The sequence below is a fragment of the Chiroxiphia lanceolata genome, chromosome 2 (genome assembly GCF_009829145.1).
Source record: "Chiroxiphia lanceolata isolate bChiLan1 chromosome 2, bChiLan1.pri, whole genome shotgun sequence".
Classification (NCBI taxonomy): Eukaryota; Metazoa; Chordata; class Aves; order Passeriformes; family Pipridae; genus Chiroxiphia; species Chiroxiphia lanceolata.
The window spans coordinates 66,116,782-66,140,121 of NC_045638.1; positions in this window are offsets into that span (position 1 = coordinate 66,116,782).

Genomic DNA, 23,340 nt, shown 5'->3' on the forward strand with positions numbered 1-23,340 from the left:
TGGAAGATTGCTCTGAGGTCTCCACTCAACCTTCCCTTCTACAGGCTGGACAGGTGCAACTTTTTCAGCCTGTCTTTGTAAGGGAGGTGCTCTAGTCCCCTTATCAACTTCCTGGCCCTCCTCTGGACTTGCTCCAACAGTTCCATGTTCTTCTTATGTTGAGGGTACCAGAACTGTACACAGTATTCCAGGTGGGGTATCACAAGACCAAAGTAGCTGGAGAGAATCACTCCCTTCAACCTGTTGGTCATTCTTTTGATGCAGCAGGAATTCAGTTGGCTTTCTGGGCTGTGAACACACAGTACCAGCTCGTGTTGAGTTTTGCATGTCCTTTTCCAATAGGGCTGCTCTTGATCAATTGTCTACCCAACCTGTTGGTGTGCCTGGGACTGCCGTGATCCAGTGCGGGACTGTCGAGGAATACATTCAATGCAGGTAGCTCAGTGTGCAGCTGCAGTGCAAGTTGCAAGTTGAGCTCTGGGTGGCACAAGCCCCAGTCCAAGGCAAGAGGTCCTGAAATGCCAGTTGTTTGCATGACAAAGGCATGAGGACCTGTGGGCCAGCCAGGTTACCAGGCACTCAGAGACAAGGCAGGAGCTGCCAACCCCTTGTACTGTGAGGGGAGTTCCTTTGTTTGGAGTCCCTCCTCAGAGGCACAAGCTCAAGTTGTTGTTCTGTTATTTCTCATTTAGTTATGGCACCATGAGTAAATTATTTTAAGGATCTGGACATCTGAAACTGCTATGGGAAATGGAGTGGAGTTGGTAAGGTAACCTGGTCTGACTGTGTGAGTGTGGGGTGTGTAGCTGAGAAGGGGCTTCAGTCCCAGCTCAGGTGGTGCAAGAGTGACTGTCAGAGTGGCTCCTGGGAGGCTAGACAAGGAAGCTTCCTTAGCAAGGATTTTACACCTCTCTTTGTTCAACTTTATGATGTTTCCACCTGCCCACCTTTCAAACATCTCAAGGTTCCTCTGAATGGCATCCCTTCCCACTGGTTCAGTGACTGCAGCACACGGCTTGGTGTCATCAGAGAGTTTGCTGAGAGCGCACTCAACTCCACTGTCCATGTTGCCAGCAAAGATGTTGAACAGTATCAGCCCCAGTACTGACCCCTGAGGGACACCATTAATCACTGATTTCCATGTGGACAATGATCTGTCTATTGTTTCTGACAGGTAACATAAAGGAATTATTCATATGCATATGCATTTGAGAAACCCAATTGTTATATTGTGGAACTGCTGAATCTCTATGTATGAGAAGTTCAGTCATGCTGTGGACATCTGCATGCATAGTAGGAGGTATTCAAAACTATTTGGAGCTAAGCTAAATAGTTTCACAGACTGGAATGCTTTAGTGAGGCACCACTGAGTGAATTTGGCTCAATTTTGCTTAGAAAATTGTCGGCAATCTGTAAGAAAGTTCAGGTCATATCAAAATTTTAAACATACTATTGATATGGCAATAGTTTGTGGGTCAAGAATTCAAGAGAGAAAATATGGACACAAAAATGTATAAACACCTTAGAAATAGGTAGAGAATCAGAAAATGACATCTCAGTAAATGAAGATCAGCATATTCAAGGATGACTGTAGAATGTCCACAGAAGCCAGAGACAGGCTGTTCTAAATGAGAAATAATATTATGTATGCATAATTACATAAATATATAATGAGAAATAAATGAAAAATAAAATTACAATTGTTATTGTAAATTTCCTAGTAGGGGTGAAATACTTTCAGGTTTTGTTTATCTCTGTGAATGCACCAGAACAACCACATCAAACACTAAAAACCACAACAGCTTGACCTAGCTCTCTCTGATGCAATTTACCTAAATGTGGATTGAATTGGAACTGGACTAATTAGTCAACGAACACAAAGTAGGTGATTTCTACATAGTTAGCCACTGAAGGGGATCTTTAAATAGGAAAATTCACACCAGGGTGAAATACATGGGATTTTTTTTCATTTGCAGGTTTAAAATGCCTAAAATCCATCTGGTATCTAAACAAGAACCTGTTCAAATAAGAGATTTGTGAAGTTATAACAAAACAATCTTACTCACTGCTTGTTAAACATTGTAAAATAACTATCTATTTTCCCCCTTAAGGAGCAATATCACATGAAGCTAAATGTTGTTATTGAAAACACATTAAAATAATTATGGTCTTCTTCTGCCTGATGGGAAAATATTTTTTGTATTTTTTCCAAAATTGTTTTTTTTGTTAGTAAAATACTACCTGTTACAGGCATAGGCTGATTGTTCAAGAATTCAAACAATCGTAATAGAGAAGAGCAGATAGACTTTGTAGTTTTGGAGACTTGAAATTCTTTACATATCACTTAAAATATTCACCTAAATTTTACTGATTTTTGTTTGTATACTGAGAATTTGTGTTTAAAATATATCAGGACTAGAATGGCTATAAAACTACCAATCTAATTTATTCATTCAACTAATTTATTCATACTACTATATTGAAAATATATATGCAGAATTACTTTAAAAATAGAGCATGCCTATGGAGGGAAGATATAATAAAATTTTCACATTGAATAACAAAAAAAATACAGAAAAATTGTGCAGCCATTTGGGACTTTGTTTCTCCCCCCAAAATCTCTTTATTTCTTTCTAGTTTATTTGTTTACTTGTTTTATCCATGACAGAAATGCTGTAATGATGGGAGCATTCATATACCTCTAAAAGGCTTTCTTGGTAGGTAGTGCACTTTTGAGAAATGTTGGGTTTGAACACTCTCAAACTAAAATAAGAATTTATTTCTCATCTTCTGGTTTTGTAGTAACTTCTGTAAACATTTTATAGAAAGGGTGATAGCTTTTTTTTCTTTGTTCAAAAAAAATAAGAAAATAGCATTATTATTTCTTAATGAGGGAGCCTAGTACCATTACTATGTGTCAGACATGTTTTGAATGCATTATAAATGTAACAATTCCAGAAACAAAGCAGAAAAATACATTATTTCTTAAACTGAGATAGTGTTGAATTCTGGTTAAACTCTTAAAAAAGATCATTGACATTTACAAATGCAAAAGTCTCAAGCAATGAAGAAGTTCTTGAAAGTACACAGCTTAAATATTTGCACTGTTAGGCAGAAACAATGCTTTACAGGATTTTTTTTAATTAGATGCCATAATTAATACTAGGTATAATTGTTTTATTTCGTTTCCATATACAGGATTTAAACTTGTCATAATATATCACAGTGTGTTCTTATAATGAACAAAGTGAGATATATATTAACAACATTGTACATTCAGTAGAAATGCTTTTCTGTATTGTACAAGGTTTCAATATCCTTGTAATTGAGGTATTCAGATTCATGCTGGTAAAGGTTCAAAATTGGCTTATTTAGTTGCTTATAAAGCAGTCATTCTGAAAACAAAAAACAGACCTCCAAGACTGTTGTTGAGATCTCCTATTGGAAATTCTTTATTTGCGGGAAAGAAGAGTGGCTCACGGAGCTGAAATAATTTTGTAAATACAATATTTGTGAAAGAATGATGAAAAAAAAAGTACAGGTATCAATAAGTTTTCCATATTTATCACTAGGAAGATAGTTTAGAAATATTCATGAGTAAAACAGTAATCTGGCAACATATCAGGCACTCAAATTTCAATTTTAAATACATTAAAATGGGTAGGATTTTTTTTACAGACTATGGATATATTGTATCTTCATATAAAGCAAAATGAAACTAGATATATGTTACTAATATATGTTAGTGAATATGTGGCAGTGAGGAAAGGTAAAGTTTCTCACCACTCAGTTTCTTTTCAGGCTTGTGAAAGGCACTTTGAACTAAATGAAGCTCAGTCAATGTGTTTCACATGATTAAAAGGATGAGCACAGTCATTAACAAAACTGACTAATGGACTAGAGGGTTCTAAAACTCCCAAATGCCATGATGATGAAATGAAGGCATTTTCTTATTAATTTTCCTGCACAGATCTTAGCTGGAGAACCAGGAATCTGCTATTACTTTGGAACTTCCCAGGCCGTGTAGCTGCCATGGGTGCAGAATGATATTGCTTATTCTATGACCATCACTCCTGTCTTTTGCATTCTAATTATAATATAAAGGGTAACCTCTGCTTCGTATTTCATAAGTTAAAATATAAACTTGCATTTAGTTTTGTGGTGTCGGTTTCAGGCTATCCCGCTAGTTCAGATAGGAGATAACATAAACTGTGTATTGATCAGAATTCAAAGCATAAAAAAAGGTGCATACACACTCTCCCTAGATATACACTTCATCTTCGACCAGTTAAAGGATATTGCTATTTATCTAGTGCATAAATTGTCTGTTACTTAAGCTTCTGTAGAATATAAGTTCAGTTTCTTACCCAGACTGTTTCTAAACCTAACCCATGTTGCTGGGTTAAATATTAGAGTTTAATAGTAACAGGCAAGCATCAAATACTTAATTAAGGTATGTAATGCCATATTGTAGAAGAAGTTTCTAGTCTGATGCCAAATTCTGTCAGTTCTTATACGAGAGAGTATGATTTATCAAACGAACTACATTAAATAAGGAAAAAGTCTACTTAAACATTATCAGTTCCCTAACCCTGAAGTTTGTATTTTTACATAATACATACTACAAAATTTGTATTTCTAGTAGCAAAGACTGTAAAGTGTTTTCCGATTTACTTAATTCATTTTTCTACTATATAAATTCAGAAATTGATTATCATACAATTATGGATCATAGTCTTAAAAGTTTTTAGATTTATTCATCTTGTGGCTATAATTGTATCCTAACCACATTAAGAGTTAAAGATTCTCCTGTAATTTATTCATAATCTGTATTTTCCATCTGGTGTATTTACAAATACAAATAAAATACCTGTTTCCTAGACTCCATTGATAAAGTAGTAATATCTCCTAACAGAAGAGTTCCAGCATACTATATTTGCATATAATTTGTATCAGCAGTAGTGTAGCCAGCAGGGCAGTGATCGTCCCCCTGTACTCAGCAGTGGTGAGGCTTAAACTCAAATCCTGTGTCCAGTTCTGGCCTCCTCACTGAAAGAAAGACATTGAGGTGCTTGAGCCTGTTCAGAGAAGGGGAACAAAGCTGGTGAGGTTCTGAAGCAGCTGAGGGAACTGTGGTTGTTTGGCCCAGAGAAAATGAGGCCCCAGGGATGAGGGTTGTGTGTGTGTGTGTACATATATGTGTATGTGCAAGACACAATGACATCACAATCTGCAGCTACAAGAAAGGAGGTTTTATTGATGTGATGATTAATCTTTTCTCCCGGTAAACAAGTGACAGGACCAGAGGAGATGACTCCAATTTGCACCGGGGGAGTTTTAAATTGGATATTAGGAAAAACGTTTTCATTGAAAGAGTGGTCAGGCATCGGTACAGGCTGCTCAGGGAAGTGATAGAATCACCATCCCTGGAAGCAATCAAAAGGTGCTTGGATGTGGCAACTGGGGACACAGTATAGTGATGAACATGGTGGTGCTAGGTTAACAGTTGGAATCAATGATCTTAGAAGCCTTTTCTGATCTTAACAATTCTATGATACTATGAACAATGTATCCTTGCATGCATTCCATTATGCAAAGAACTTGGCAACTACAAGACAAGAAACCCATGAATGAAAAAAGATTTCACTGGGCAGTTTTGTCACTCAGACTTGGGAGGTGGGTTTTCTGGCCTTGATCATCCCTGTATTGAATGAATTTCAAATGATTCTACTGCTGTGGATTGGGAGAACATCTGAATCCAATGATTTAGATGACAGAATATGTTTTCAGAAATGCATGTTACATTGTGATGCAGTGTCACGGTTAGAGAATAATCTGCTATTATGTGGATACCAATCTAAGAGTTTGATAGTGGCAAATACAAGTATCAAATAATTTTGGTAATCTGGTCTGGAATTAACATCCCAAAAAATGTTCACAAATTATAGCAATATCTTAAAATATTAGTTTATTGTCTCCTAAATGTAATTAAAACCTCAGTGTAAACTTTTGTACTTGAGAAATAACTTGTTTCTTACCGAGTAATTATTTTCATTTTTGGTTAAAATTCACTGTGATTACACAATCCACTAAAGGTTAAATATATATATATAGAGAGAGAGAGACAGAGAGATCCTTAAAATACATTTAAATTTAAAAATAAAATAAAATAAAATAAAACCCTAAACAAACCAAAACAAAGAAAACAAACTCTTTAAAAAAAGTATTTTCTAACTTTGGATATGGAAGGAGTCAATAGCATCCAAGTTTCAATTATAATTTTTTTTCCCCTAACAAAAATTAACAAAATTCCTGAAGTGTCAACACAAGTAGTCTGTGTATCTGCAGAAGTAGACAAGTAGTAACAGCATCAAAAATTTCATTCAGTCACAAAAATAAACAGATATGATTTGCAAAATAAGCATTCCTCTGTCTAGCATACCTGAGAGATGTTATTAGATCATGTTAATAAATCATGATATTTGAGAATACAAAACTAGTGAATGGAAATGGTGCTTTTATTTTACAAATGATTGATGCTAGAGAAAGAAGTCAAAAATCCCACCTCTTTTGAGGTGACTACAGTACACAATTTCTACATTTCAGGAAGATGTAGCAGTCACACAACATTTGACTAATCTGGGACAGAGTTTTCTCCCAAGGATTTCCTTTCTATATGCGGTAATTAAATACACATAGATCTGGAGTGAGATCCCAGCTGGAGGGGAGAAATACTCCAATGAATATATATCTGTTTTATTCAAAATGGAACAGAATCCTCAGACATTTCAGAAAACAATATATTGTTTATAGTACTCTAATTCCCAGTGTTTCTTCAATCATTGTTAGTTTCTCTACTCAAAAGGTTATTGTACCTATGAAGGATATGATCATATTTTTAGTATAGGTTTTTTTTTTTCAAGGAAAAAAAACTTTTTTCTGTACTTATTTCTAGAAGATGAATCAAACAAACAATTGGAGAAATACGGAAAATCACATAGACTACAAAAGCAGAACTTAATGTCCACATTCAGATGAGCAGTCTAAGAATTAGTGTCCCTATAAAGCCTATATAAACAAAAGCCTGAAGTCCCACAGGTACACATGTCCTGAAGAAGAACAAGTGTTAATCATGTAAACAGCTACTACTGGCATGCCATTCATCTTACCCAGGTTTTGAGTTTTACAATGTAGATGTTAACATTCAAACTAGTTGTCTTCTCACATCATGCACTGGAAATGCTTATGTATTTGAATTGACTAGTTTAAATGAGATGACTAAAACCTGCACATAAGATGTTAAGCAATTTGAATTTTATGTTGAGAGTCCCCATTTCTCTATCTTTTGAAAGATTCAATTTGCTAGATGTCTTAAAAGAATACCTCACACTGAGAGCATTTGTCAAAACAAAATTAGAGAAGGTGGTGTTCCTGTGGTGACCTACCCCTCTACAGTTTCTAACATAACTGTCTAGTAATTTGAGCTTTATGTCAGGAATTGATCTAGACCAAATCAAGCATTGTACAATCTACTGACTGTAGAGTCTCTATTCATTCATTGTGTCCTGTTTTATTCTAGAAAGAGGTTGGAGTGTTATATTATTTTTAATCTGAAGACTCCCAGGAGGAGGCAAATGTTTTCTCTTTCCTTAGCTGATGTGGATGAATATGAACAAAAGACCTGGGTTTTATCAGTTTCTTCCCAGCTACACATGGAAGCTTCCTGACATGCTGATTTTCAGGCTAGGCATTCTGAATAGTTGAATTCCTCTCCACCCTGCCCCAATGCTCACTCTGTACTCCCCTTTTTTTTGCAGACTGCTGCCCAAAGAAGTGGATTAGCTTTGCTGAGGTAGAGTTAATTGTCTGCACAGTGGTTAGTGTGGGGCTGTGTTTCAGGTTTGTGCTGAAAACAGGGTTGATAATATAGAGATGTTTTTGTCATTGCTAAGCAGGGCTTACACAGAGCCAAGGCCTTTTATGCTTTCCGTACTGCCATGCTGGCAAGAAAGTTGGGGATCCATAGGAGACTGGGAGGAGACACAGCTGGGACACGTGACCTAAACTGACCAAAGGGATATTCCACACCATATAACATCATTCTCAGTATATAAAAAAGGGAAGAAAGAGGAAGGGAGAGGATGTTTGGCGTAATGGTGTTTGCCTTCCCAAGTAATCATTACGCATGAGGGGTCCCTGCTGTCCTGGAGGCAACTGAACACCTACCTGCCCATGAGAAGCAGCGAATTATTCCTTGGTTTGCTTTACTTGGGTGTGTGTGCGCCTTTTGCTTTACCTATAAGTCTTTATCTCAACTCAGGATTTTTCCGGCTTTTACCTTTCTGATCTCTCCTCGATTCTGCTGGCGGGGGAGTGAGTGAGCAGCTGCATGGTACTTGTTTGCTGACTGCGGTTAAACCTTCACTACAGTGAAGGAGGAATTTTTCATTCTGATTGCTAAAATCTCTCTTAAAAAAAATGATCCTCGGTCTCTAAAAGAGCAGATGTGAAAACTGACCAAGCAGTGTCAGTAATGACCTCAGACAATCAACACTATTATAGTCAGATTCTAGCTATGGTGAAATGGTTCCTGGGTTCTTTACTTATCCTATGCATATGAAGGTCATAATAATTCGATTATAATGAACATAATTTGATGAGCATTGTGCAACTTTTGTGGTAAGAGATTTTTAGTCAAAACAGGGACACACCAGGAGAGAGACATATCTGCTAACTCATGGTCATGGAGTGATATACATAAATTAGCAATATCTTTTAAAATAGTAAGAAAAATACTCAGCATTTGGTAAGCATAGTTCGTACTTAAAGCATCTAACAAACATATACTTATTGATCGATTGTAGAAGTAGAGCCTATAAATGTGCTGGATAACATCATCATATCAAATGAACTAGTTCATTAAAATAATGTAGAGGATATTCTAAAGTTACGGTCAGTAAGCCAAGACAGTTTTAAAGGGAAAGGAATTAAAATATCATAGTCTATCACTAAATTGTCCTTTATTTCAGCTTGAGGTCACAAAAAAGCCAATGCAGGAACATATCTATTCATGTGAAAAATGGCAATGAGGGCTGAGAAAAAAAATACGATTGTCTCCAATGTACTGTGCTGGCAAGTTTTATTTGTTGACAGTGTGAAGCATATCCCAAACTTAATTTATTTTGAAAGAGGAGGAGAGGAACTAAAACAATGCAAACTTTATTCATGAAATTATACATACAGAAGTGCTATATAGAGTAGGTTGACATTGCATATTTGTTATATAAAGTACCTAAACTCATTCAAGAACAGACACAGTATTTCAGGGCTTTCACAGCAACCAAGTACTCACTAAGATACAGACAGAGCTTTACGTAGTACAGATGTATGAATCTTGTAATATTTATTTTCTCTCTAGCACTGCAATATGACTCTGCAATTAGTTATGAAATAAGCTAACTATGAACCATAACTTTCCTTATTGTTTGTAAGTGAAAAGAAAAGGAAGACAGAAACACAGAATGAAGGGAAGCAGGGAAGGGGAGGGGAGGGAGGAGAGGTAGAAATGTAGTGAGATTACAAGTATCTTACTATTAATTACACATTAAAAACAAGGATCTGAAGTCACCTAAGTGTCAAAACATGTAAGAATGTAAGAAGATATAGAAACTTTATGAACAGTAAAGAATAAGATGGAAACTCAAAAACCATCAAGAATCAGCCTGTTCCAAAGCAAAGCTGCTGGCAGGCAGACAGGAACACACAGTGGTGTTACCAGAGAAGGAGGATCCTGACTTGCCTGAAGTATATATTTGTAAGGATTTTAATAACTTATATAAAGTAATAGCGTATATAGACTGAAAGATATAACTTAAACAGTGAGGCAAATATGTTAAAGTAGTATATAATTGTGAGATACATGTAAGACAATCTGTCAATGGCAGTAAAAAAATAATAAATATAGCAATCTACAGTCAAAATAGTTAGTAGTAGCACAATACTATGACTATGCTCTTCCAAATCACTGAATTTTCATAACATCTAAGGACTTCAATCTCCTCTGTGATTCCACAGACATCCTCGCATGAGTACGAAGATAAGGTGTTTGCTTTTTGTACTGCTAGGGTCTTCAATATCTATCCTTCTGCTGGTGCATCCTTGCAATCTTTAATTTGTTTTTTCATTTCCTAAAAATCCTAGGACCTATGCACAACCTTCTAAACTTTACATCTACAAATTCTCTGCATGTCATTCCTTTTCCCTGCCTCGTCATCTCCAGAACTGATCCAAAATAACTATTCATTTTGTCCTTGTCCTACATCTCTTCCCCCAGATTGTGGTTCCCAAAACAGACGCAGACATCAATTCTTTTGCTGTCATTCTGTAGCCGCTTTAACCTTACTTTACTGGGTTATCCATCCTGTGCTCTATTAATTGAGTTTAATCAACAATACAGTAGTTTCATTGCAGTCTTACAAAAATGCCAGAATTTTTAATTTTACCAAGGCAACCTTTCTGTTTTCTTTTGTCTTGTCATAAACAGGGTTAACAATGTTGTAAAAAGGGCCATCTCAGTTCAACTGTCTCCTGTGCTATAGGTCCCAAAGCCCTACTGCCCTTAAGATTGCTCTTACAAAGTGGCACTTGCCCTGTCATGGTTTCAGCTGAGATAGAATTTGCTTTTTTTTCTAGTATCTGGTACAGTACTGTGTTTTGGATTTAGAATGACAACAACATTGATAACACACTGATGTTTTATTTGTTGTTGAGTAGAGCTTACCCTAAGTCAAAAACTTTTCAATATCTTGCACCACCCCACCAGTGAGGATGCTGGGGGTAGGCAAGCGTGGGAACACAGCCGGGACAGCTCACCCAAAGCAGCCAAATAGATATTCCAGACCATATGGTGTTGTGCTCAGCATATCACTAGGGATAAAGCTGACTTGGGGGCTGCTGCTTGGGAACAGGCTGGGCCTCAATCTGTTGACGGTAAGCAATTGCTTTTTCTTTGCGTTGCTTGTTTCTCTTCACTTTCATTTCTCTCTCTTATTTTCATTTTCATATTATTATTATTACTGTCATTATTTCAATTATTAAGCTGTTCTTATGTCAACCCACTTGTCTTATACTCTTCTGATTCTCTTTCCCATCCCTCTGTGATGGTAGTGAGTGAGTACTGTGTCGAAATGACTTGTTGTCTGGGTTTAAACCATAATACTCAACTGAGAGAAGATCAGGAAACAGAATGTCTTAAGTAGGTGATACTAAGGATAATGAAAGTTAAGTGATTAGGTTTATGCTTAATCTAATATCATGTTAGTCACAGTCTACTACTAATATGTGTATTAGTGATGAATAATTTCTGCACTTTGCTGTGTGAAGGATTCCGTCTTCCTTTACATTTTCCCTTTTAGTTTCTCTTTCCTTTTTCCTTTCTCTGTTCCATTTTTCTCTCTGTATTTTTCTCTTTATATTTGTCTCTTTGTTTTTTTTATTTTCGTTCTTTTTTGCCTTTCTTTTCTTCCTTTTTTTTCTCTTTCTCTCTTTCTTTTGTTTTCTTTCATTTTCTTTCTTATAGTTTTTTCCTGTTTACACTCCTTACACTAATTCCCCTTTGAATACACTACCCAATTTTCTTAGATGGACCTTAGTTATTTAGTATTACTTTCATGAGGGACTCCAGAGCAGAAAAAATTAACGTTTCTGACTGAGAAATCATTACGTTTTATGACTTATAAATTAAGTGAACATATACTTTCCGAAGTAGTTCTATTCATTTGCTGGCACTTTCTGGGAATGCCACAGGGATACAGTATAAAACATTCTAGAGAAGCTTCCATCAAAATTCGTACATCACTCAAGGCTACCTTAATGTTCTAGTGAGATATGTATCTGGAGGGTTTAGAGTTCTGCCATTGTTAGGCACTATTTTTAAATCAAATTTGGAAAACCTGCAAACCAGACATGACTGATAACTATTCCAGTAGAAGTCATGTCATGCAAACAGCATGTTGGTAAGCATTGTTTAGAAGACTGTACCACCGTACTTTCAAAAAAGTTATCAATATCCATATATGCATATATTGCATATGTAAGTAATAACCAGAAGAAAAACAGAAACAAACCATGTAATAAATAGTAGTTCTTTTTTGCTGTTACTCATATTTACATTGGCCTTTGTCCAAATGACCTAGATACAGCTTTATGCATATTTTTTCCTGTACCTAAATTTCCAAAATTTAAATGGAAGAATGTTGGCTAGACGATGTTAAGATCAGTAGTTAGCAGAAGAAAATAAAAAAATTCCACAGAATCTCAGTATGTAAAATTAGCATATTTACCAAAATTATCCCGAAACCTAAGCTATAATTAATGATCAATTATAAAACTGAGAAGCAGTTAGAGAGTAAATAGTTTTGCTGAGGGAGCATACTCAGATGAGAAACTCCAAGCTTTGTTCTCCTCTCCATATAAAGGAAAAAAAGTTGTGAAGTATGGAAGCAAACTTTTCCCCAGAAATTGCGGTGCACTGAAGCTGCTTCTATAAAGTCTAGATAAATATTTTTGAGTCTACAAACTCAAAACCCTGCTAAAGTTGCAACTTCTATAGTTTAGCAATATCTACTTTCATTATTTATAGTGCAATCTCTTGGATGTCATCAAGTTAAACTGAAAAGCCTGTACGACAGGTTTGGTTAGTTTTGATTTGGATTTTTTTTTGTTTGGGTTTGGTTTGGGTTATTTTATTTGTTTGATTGGTTGGTTGGTTGTTTTGTAGTGGGGTTTGTGAGGTTTTTGTTAGTTTGAAAAGCCTATAAAAGAGTTTTGGTTTGGTTTGGATTTTTTGGTGGGGTTTTTCTGGGGAGGTGGATTTTGGGGGATTTTGGTTTTTTTGTTTGTTTGTTTTTCAGAGAGAAATCTTTTCTAGATTCCTGCCTAATAGCAGGAGTAATCAGAAATCCAACAATGAAACAAACCATGAGAAAGTCTGTTTTAAAGCTGGGAACCAGAATACTGGCTGCATAGAAATAGGGGAGGGAACCTCAGCCAAACTGTGTCAGGAGCCTTGCAGAAAATTCTTGAGCAAATCCTGACAACCATGTTGGGCCTTGTGCTTAGGATTGAGATACCCATAGGCCATCGAGAGTGACCACTGTGTAACCCCAGCAGTACGGCAGTAAACAGGAAAAAGCTGAAATGGTCTGGGTATGTACTGCTGCTGGTTACAGTGCCTAAGTACATGTAGCTAGTGGTGGGCATTAATGACAAGATGGCATTCCTGCCTGTCAAAACAATTTATACAGTTTTGTTTGTTACAGAAGATATAAGGAACCACTGGGAGGAAGGTAACCTCCCCACAGATGGGATATGCACAGCCTGTCATGGCTACCCAACAGCAATCTGGACAAGTGGGCTTCCAACATCTGAAGAAGTGCAAGATTAACTCACTGTATGTATTTCTCATCCTAAATCTATTGTGTTGTTACTATTATTTACACCTCTTTGTTACACCATGTGCTGCTGTGCCTTTCTTAATAAGATCCAGGAAGAACCCTGCACCCCACCTGTAGTTCCCAGTGAAGAAAGTAAAACTAGATGAGATCTTCTAGATCTTCTGTCATGTCTGCACACAACCTTCCTGGCCCCAAAATCTGCTGTTGAAGTCAGAACATTGATTTCTGCGAGTAGGATTTCACTCAAGACTTTTTAATGCGTTTATGGAGTTTGAAAAAGGAGTTTAATCCCATCAAAGGTCAAATGCTATGACTTCTAATGTGGTTATTCATTTTTAGTGTTAGGATAAAAAACTCTTTACATATGATGATTTAATGCTTATAAAAGACACTCCAGAATATTTTTAGTTGGAATTACAGGTCCATATGAGAAATGTAAAGTAAGAATGGTATCTCTGGGAGACAACTCTTTTTCTAAAGCAAGAAAAAATCAAAAAGTTTAGAATTATTATTTTCTTAATATCCAAGTAATGTAAAAATAAGAATTCTGTGATTTGAGTAGCTTTCAAGATCATGTAAGGTATATTTTTTTGTCAGACACTCAATAAGAACTCAATAAGAATTTATTTGCAATTTCATAATTCTTGAGAAATAGACACATTTCAAATATACACAAATATAAACATAATTCTTCACCATATTTTCCCATATATGTATTTTGACTGTAAAATATATGTCGTATTGTATAAAAAATTGGCACAGCAGAGGGGAAGGCGGAGGGGAAGGTTTACTTTACCTGCTGCACTCTGGACAAGACCACTGAACTTTCCTTCAGTGTAAATGAATGTACAGAGCTGGAAAATGATTCTGAAGTTTGAGATGGGGAAAGCGAAAAGGAAAAGGTGATGAAAAGGGGAAATATTTAGACAGTCAAGCACACAATAAAAACAAATAAATAATGGAAAGAGTGAGACAGGGAGAGAGAAAATTGTATAAAAAAGAAAGAAGCACAGGGGTTTTTTACAGATTCCAAAGGAATTTTGTGGAGCTTACTGCAGCCTAGAAAACCATTAGGAATTACTGGGCTAAGAACAGGACTCAAGAAACTGGCCTGGCCTGCTAAGACTGGCATGGTGAGAGAGAGAGAAAACTATTTCAAAAAAATATCTATTTTTACCCTCTTACTCTGAGTTTATTTATTTGAAAAATATAGGTTTTATTTATTGTGTTCAAAAAACACTTAACTATAAATATTAAAAATTCTTTCAGTATATTTTATGGCGCTCTGGAAAAAATATTCTGAGCGCATAAACCTCATGACTCTGGCCAATACAAGACTTCCTCATTAAAAAGAAAAATAAAACCAAATCAAACCAAACCAACCAACCAACCAAAAACAAGTAAAAATTAAAATCTCTGTGCAGATAATGTGAAAAGAGAGGAACATGGAGCACATTTTTTGTTAACTAACTTTAGTGAAAAATCCAACAACCTCTAGTGCTAAAAATCACATTATGCTCAGTAGAAGAAAAGTTACAAATATAAGGCAGATCAATCAAGGTGTGTAGGTATATCAAGAGCACTTTAATAAATTATTTAGTCTGACAGTATGCCAACCATGGCAGCTACAATTTTTCATAATTTAAATAGTTCATTGATCTAAGAGGTGCTAAATACAAATGAAAGGAACTGTGAAATTACCTACTAATAAATTCACGTATAATGGTTGCATCATCAAATAGCCAAAAAAACAAAACTGGAAATTGTTTTTGTGTGTATCTGATTAAAAAATTAACAGAAGAAGACAGACCTATTTTCTTTACTCCCAAAAAAGAAACTGGACACACTAATAGTATCTTTCCCTACTGAACAGCAAACGTTTCACATTTCACTTAGCTTTTTGCTACATTTGGTACAGTAATCTCTATCAAGGGCTAAATTGACTTTCCTTTTACAGATCATTAGCAGCTGCAATCAACCAATTCAGTTTGCATGAACTGGTTCTAGATTGCCTCTAAGTTCAGACATGAGTTCATTCAGCTCACCCGTCCAAACCATACCTCACCAGTTTCGCTATAAAGATACTATGGAAGACAATGTTAAAAGCCTTGTTAAAGTCAAGGCAAACAACATCACTGATCTTCATCTGCCAAGCAACTAATTTCACCACAGACAGCTATCAGGCACAGCTAGTCAGGCATAATTCATGTTGCTAACCACCTTCTTGTTCTTCATATGCTTGAAAATGATCCCAGACCAGCCCAGCTTCACTCCTGCATTCCTTGACTGTTCTATCTCATATCTCCAAGTAGTGCAGGGAAGATGCAGAATGGGGATTTCAGTCAGTTTACAGCAATTTGTCTCTGCTGCTGAATATAAACTGCAAAATACATTCCTGGAAACTTGGGTAATGTGTCTACTCTGCTAGGGGTTTCGTCCCTTGATATTTGCATATAGAATGGATTATTCTTCTGCTTTGAGGATATTTTACTTATTAACTATCTCTCTTCACCCTTCGAAACAGAACTCAGAAACAAACAGGCTCTGCTCTCCTATCCTGGGATCTGGTACTGCTCATCATTCTGTCCCCTTCTCTCCAGACCTTAAATTTCACAGTCTTCTTTTTGTTGTATCCCTGGCTGCCATCACCTCCTTAACTTTGGCCAATTCTTCTTTAACATTAAACAACAGATCCAGACTGCTTCTCCTAGTCATTGGTCATGTATGTCAAGAAATTCTCTTGAACACAGACCAAAAACCTTCTGGATTTCTTGCAGCCAGTGGTACCACCCTTTCAACAGAAAGTTCCTGATGGCAACCAGGGACTGTGATAATGAGATTTCTTCCAGTTTTCTGAAGATGTCTTATTCTGCCTTGCTTTCTTGACTACATAATAAGAGAAGATGCCTACCACAATGTTACACATATTGGTCTTTCCCCTGACCTTCAGCCATAAGTTCTCGACTTGAAAAAAAAACAAAGCAGATGAGAAGAAGAGATGGATAAATTGTATCACAGACATTTGAGTTTTATGATAGTTTCAGAGATAATCTGGAGGAAAAGTTTGGCAGCTCATTGAAACAGGAATGTGATTGAGTCAAAGGTATCTATGCCAAATTTGGATACAAAGATCCCTATTACCACTGGAGTTATAGAGGTGATTGAGTGAGCCTCATACACAGAGAGGAGTTGTTAGAACGTGAAGGTGAAAAAACAGAAAGGAGTTCTAATAGTAGCAATGGGTTTTTCAGTTTGGAAAGAGAGTCAGCTAAACACAAGACCTACATTTGAATTGAAGTATTTTGTTCTTTGTTTCATCATGTCCAGAATTAACTCAGGAGAATACTGTCTATAAAGGTGTGCACTATATTTTAGTAGTACAAACACATGACCATTTTATTGACTAGTTGATAAGAGAAGAACTGAAGAGAAGTAACTTTGGTTAAGCAGAAATGTAAATTAAGAGTAGATGATATTAGGCATAACATTGATAATTTTTAGCAGATTCAAGTCCATAAGTCAAAATTGTTCATTCAAAATTGATAGATTGAACATATCACAAAATCATGCTTAGAGATATTTTTTTTCAAAGATCATTTTATTGTAAATAAGACTGATTTAAAGGGTAATTGTTTTTCTCAGAAATTTTGCATTAAATAACCCTTTAAAAAATTATGGAAGAATCAAAAAAAATGCTGTCAATGCAAAGAATTATTAGTGTAGTTTTACAACTCTCCACCACAGTAGAATAGATTTTTATAGGCAAAATGTATTTGTGATTACAGAAATGAACCTGATTTGTGAGACTAAACTGGAGGTAAGAAGCTGTCTTTGATGTCTTCTGGACATTTTAAAAGTTCTGATAGAAGCAGAAGGATTAAGCATAAGTGTTGTACAGTTGGGAAAGAGTAGAGTTCAATAAGCAGCTATCCTTGGAGAAAAAGCACAGAGGAACAATGGAATAATTTGCAGTTGTAAAATTGACTGAATTGTTTCACATTTTCTTTTAACTAAAAGCTTGTTCTGCTTTCACTACTACCTTCGGGGAAGAAAAAGTATTTTAAAGTCCTTTTTATGTATGGCAGGTATTTTGGAAAACAAAATTCCTTTTCAACCTATTTCCTACATGGAAATAACCTCCATGAATTTATAGTAGTGATCTGACCGGGCCATAAATCTCCTCTATATTATCCCAGACATTAGCATGATGAATTTTTTTCTCCAAAAGTTCATTCCAAGCAGCACAATTCTGTGCTGCTATAGACTACCAATATAATTCACTTATAGCAGTCTATCAGTTAACACAAAATTTTCTGCCTTGAGGACAAAAAAAAAAAAAAAAAGAAAGAAAAGAAAAGATATAGGAAAAAAAGAAAAAACCTGATACAGGAAAAAAAGAAAAAACCTAACTAAGATCACATCTAATACTATATAAGTTTTTCTTTTTGGGATGAGAAGCTCTGAAAATTTGTTACATCTTTAGAGTTTTATTTGATTTTATGTTATTTGCAAAATGCAGGAATGCATGTATGGGGTACTCAAAGTGCTGCTGCTCCACTGCGCGTTTTGGAGGTGTGTTATTAGTCTTACAGCTACTGAAGTACGACATAAACCTCACCTACTATAAAAGCTGTAGAAATGAAATACTTTTACTTGACTAGTGAGAACATGATAATAGTGGAAGCAAACCACAAAAAAAATAAGGAGGCAGTTTAATATTGTGCCTGTAATAATTTGATTGTGTAGGCCCCATTTTATAGCCAAGATGACTCACATGTTTCAAGATGCTATAATTATTATGAGACCTTTCTGTAATTAATGTCTTTTCTGAAAGTCAGTTCAAGGAGGCTTCACTCATAAGAGCGGTCTCAAGCAGCTTTAGGCTCCTCTTTCACCCCCACTTGCTGTTTGCAGATGAAAAGTATGTTACAAGATCAAGTAATAAACATAATTTCCTGAGAGATGCAAATCAGCAAGATACATCAAGGACTTGCTTCTTCTAGGATGTTATAAAACAGCAAAGGTTCAATGATCCATCACTTTCAAGATCACTTTCAGGATCTTCTAGTCAAGTCATCGGCGTTACCACTGATGATAGAGCTGGTGGGTCCTAGCAAAGCTGCAGCATGCAGGCACTGCTCCTCCTGACTGATAATTTTATGGACAGTGGAAACTTGTCAGGTGTATTATAAGGAGTATACTGTATTATAGGGAGTTCTGACCACGCTAGTGCTTAACATAATATCTCATGAAATCCCTAATATCTCATTAAATCCCTTGTTGAGTGTGTAATAGCTAATAGATATTAATGTTATAATTTTAAATTATTTACAACCTACTCTAAAGTACCTTTGCACTCAGCTAAAGTTGTCCAAACAAACTGTCCCGTAAGATGGGCCATAATTTCTCTGTAAAGGCTACCTTACCTTCTAGATGTAACAGCTAGTTGAAGTCAGTTAAACCATGTAAACAACAGGTCCTCTGAGACAGTCTTTCTCATAATTGGAGTTAACACTCTTGAAATTTACACTTCCTACATAGATTTGTTACGATATTTTCATTGCAACTGATTCCAAACTGGTATATTAATAGTCCCATATGTTCTCTGATAGTACTAATTTCCATAATTTTATAAAATATAACTGGTGATCACATACATTCTCCCTTCCCACACATAACATATTGGATTAGATAACCCCAGATGAAATTCTGAATCATTTTTGAAAGGTGTTGGGAACAAGGGAAGAAAATAGTTCTTCTTTTTATTAAGTTCTGTATCTGAAACATTCTCATGAAACCTATGTATTCTTCTGCTGATTTAAATCTTTTCAGTAAAAAAAATAGAATAGCTGCATCTAATTTATATTTAAATTAAATGCAATTTTTGTGCAACATTAGGGTGATCATGCTACTATCCCAAAAGTGTCCTTAGTAATTGACAACCATTTTAGTAACTGTGGTAATACCAATTCCCCACTCACAACTTTGCAGAAATACTGCAAGTTTAGTAAAAGTAAGATTAAAATCTGATATATTGTTAAGCCTTCCCATGTCTTCTTGACCGCATATGTATTTACCAGCAGAAAAGAGAATTGTGCGTTAGGTATTTATTTTATATATGAATTTTAATTAATACATATTCTCTAAGGAAAAACTGGGTCTATTCTTTTCGTAAGAATCATAAAAATGCATTCTGATCTAAATTAAGAGGTGAGATCAGCCTATACAAACAAAATAATAAGCCATTCCTTTGTACTCTCTATTGAAATATTACAATTATTTTCAGTGTATGCAGGATCTCCTTATTTTTAAATGTATAGAAAGAAAAAAAGGTTAAATGTCACGTCATTTTTAAGTATGATGAGTAGTATGCAGCATGGATTCCTGAGGGAATTCTAGTGATCTCTTTCTTCCTGACAGAAATGAAATTTTATTCAGATTCTGATTTTCTTCTTTTTGAACAGGTACTTCTCCATGTTAGAAGCTTGCCTCTTGTTGCACTTCCTTTACTTCTTTGCATATTTACTATGAGACTTTTTGAGGACCCCTCTAGATAGATTTACTGAATGACTTTTGAAAAGAAGATAAATTGTTCCAATGTTTGTTGTTTGCTGACTCCTTTAGTGAACCTTCATAGTATCTATTGGAATTTTTTCAGAATAATTTGCACAAACTTTCTTTACATAAATATTTAGTTTAGTGTTGTGTTTTCCCCTGAATGACCCGTTCAATTTTTAAAAATTGAGTCTCTTCTTCCACTTCCCAATCATCTGCTAGCACTACTGATTTGAAACCAACTATATTGTACAGATGGTTGCTCAGCTCTATCTTCTTTGACTTTCTAAGGTTTCTTGTATGATTCATTAGTCTTCGTTCTGTTGTTGCGTAAGATCTACAAAAATGTCAGTTTGCAACAGATCCTGAAACACAACCCTCAAAACAATTACAACATGGGAAACTCTTCCATTTTCTGAAGGGTAGGCACAAGTGCAAAAGAAAACCCCTTTTTGCCTTTTGAACTGTGTCCTGATAGATTCCGAGAACTCTGGTTACCAATTGAGTTATCACATTCTATGTCCTTCAAAAAAGATTTTGTATCATTTTTACAGCCTGTTCTACAACTGTTTCCCCAAACTCTTTCTGACTTACTGTGTTGCGTTGTCATCTACCAAACTTCCTCGTTTGTTTATTTATTTAGATACTAATTTGACTTTTTAAAAGACTCCTCTCTTATAAAGACCAGTCAATCTTTTTATTCAGTTGCATAGCTTTTTCTTAAGCTCTTTCTTTATGTGACAAATTTTGGTCACTGCTGCTTAACATGACCAATTTTTCCTATAATTCCTATTGCCTCTCTGGAAGGAGTTCAGTTGCTTAAAAATAGACCCTTAATGTAATCTGAGATATTGCATATGCATTTTGCTTCCAGTTGCCATGTCAGAAAGTTTAAGATCTCTCATAGATCCTGTGTCATAGCAGCTAGTCTCATGGACCTGGCTTGGATATTTTAAAAGAGCCAATAAATCCACCAGATGCCTATATTTGAGTAACTGAATCTCACCTGCTATATAAATCATTCTCCTATCAATGTGGGTACTCATTATATAATTGTGTCTAAATATTTTTAATCATGGAGAGTATTTTTCTAATTCATAGCACTTTATTTCCTTATTTTATCTGTTGGTTTTTGTTACTTTGTATTGAGCAAAGGCTAGCCCTTTCACAGAATCGTAGAATCATTAAGGTTGGAAAACACCTCCAAGATCCTCAAGTACAACCTTGGATCAAATACCACCATGAGAACTAAACCATACTGTGAACCAAATTATCTCATGAGAGAGACCTAGGTTTGAATCTCTTATGACAGTTTCTTATTCAATGATTGTTTAATTCAAAACAGTCCTAGAAACCGAAAGCAGAGCAACTAATGGTTCTAATTGAGAGCGCTAATAGACTGTTGGGAAGAGCCTTCTACTTTCTTATCTTTCTCTGACCTTTTGATCCTGAATTCATAATAGCTTGTGTTAAATGGAAGAAATAAGATAGAACTTAAGATAATTTTGTAGATTAATGTTAAGAAAGCCCTGAGTGAAGTATAAGTATGAAACCATTTAAATGACAAGGAACAACATTTGTTTATTTTTCTCTATGGAGGATCAGTTTTAGCAGTACCCTGCCATATGGAAAAATGGCTTGTAGGCTTATCTGAGAGATTCTCAAGCCTACTTAACCGATCCCTTAAACTCCAAGGGGCCTCTATCCTGGTTCCTGATAGGATGAACACATCAGCCTAAGTTCAAGATCTGGAGAAACTGACAATAACATAAAATAAGCCATTCAGCTTTGCCTAGAATCAGAAGTTAAGGATAAGGAAGTGATCTGTATTGCTTGTGGACTATGTAATTCCAAATATTATACAAAAGTTATTTGCCTCTAATGTTTTACAGGCATTCCCACAAATGGCTGCAAACATGCACAAGACTTTGCAAACAAGGTAGCTGTGTCTAAAAGCTATATAGCAGTGCAGCACGACATAATGCTCAAGCCAATGTGGTTTTGCCTTTGCTTTAGATACCTTTTCTGCTTCCAGTGTTTATTTCCATGATAATGATGTTCCTCAGTTTCTATCTTTGATTGCCTTTCTATGCCAAACCAAACCTGAGCATGGCAAACTTGGTCTGTCTGAATCTTCTCAGTCTCCTGGCTCTGGTTAGTTACCTATTTATCCACACTTCAACATCTTCTTTTGGATACCTATTTAGATATTCTGAAACCTAACTTTAGTCTAAAATAGTTCTGAAGTTCAGGAAATCAAAACTTAACAGAACTTGACACATACATTTCTAAGGCTAGAAAAGGAAGATAGTATCTTTGAAAAAAGCACAAGGACTTCAGGTATTCTTAAGTTTAATTTATTTTTACCTTGGAGTTTGAACCTATGGGATCGTTGTATCCTTTCCAGCCTCATTTTAAATATATATATTTCTAAGTGCATTCCCTCATAGGGGATGTCATTTGTTGTTGATAACTCTTCCATGTATGATTTTTTCCAACTGCAACATCTATAATGTTAAATCAAAATTAATCTAAATTCCCTCCCTAAGATAAGGGCACTAGATTGACACAGTTATTTTTTCCATATTACTATAAAGAATTTATCTGTATCTAATTTAATCTCTTCTATTAATAAATTTCAGTTTCTTTGATATCAAATTAAACCTTTATCTTTTATCTTTTTTTCCTCTTAATTTAATCACTGAGAAATAATACCTGCACAAACTAATTGCTTACCAGTCTATATTCTGGTCTAATAGTTTTCTTCAAACAACAAAACATCTGGCCTTTCCTTTGATAATTTGCCTATAATTCGCTTACTTTTAACTTTCATATTCGAATGGTTTAGGTCAGGCTTGTTAATGGTGCATGGTTTAATATTTGATTACATACTTTAGTTTTCACAATGTTTGTCCTTATTAAGGCTTTTTATCCTCTTTTCTAATCTTGATATAGCAGCTGAAGCTAAAAGGGATTAGCATCCTATTTCAGAAATCTAATTCCCTTCATATATCTCTTAACCCCTCAGTGCTCTTCTTTGCTTATGTGTATCTATATGGCTCCAGAAAGTTTCTGCAGTTTGTATATGGCTCCTGCTTAATTGACCTTTTGCACTATTTCCACTTGCCCACAATATTTTAACTGACTTTATACATGTATTGAATCTCAATATCGTGCTGGGTTCAAATCAGTGGAGCTTCAGTGACTTCCAAAGCTGCCTCTCTTTATTTCCTTACAAATGGTTACTATTGGACTTTTCATCTAAAACATTTAATCTGTCTCTTTTTAGACCTTAGGATCTGACAAAACTCCTTTTGCCTTTATTTTTCTT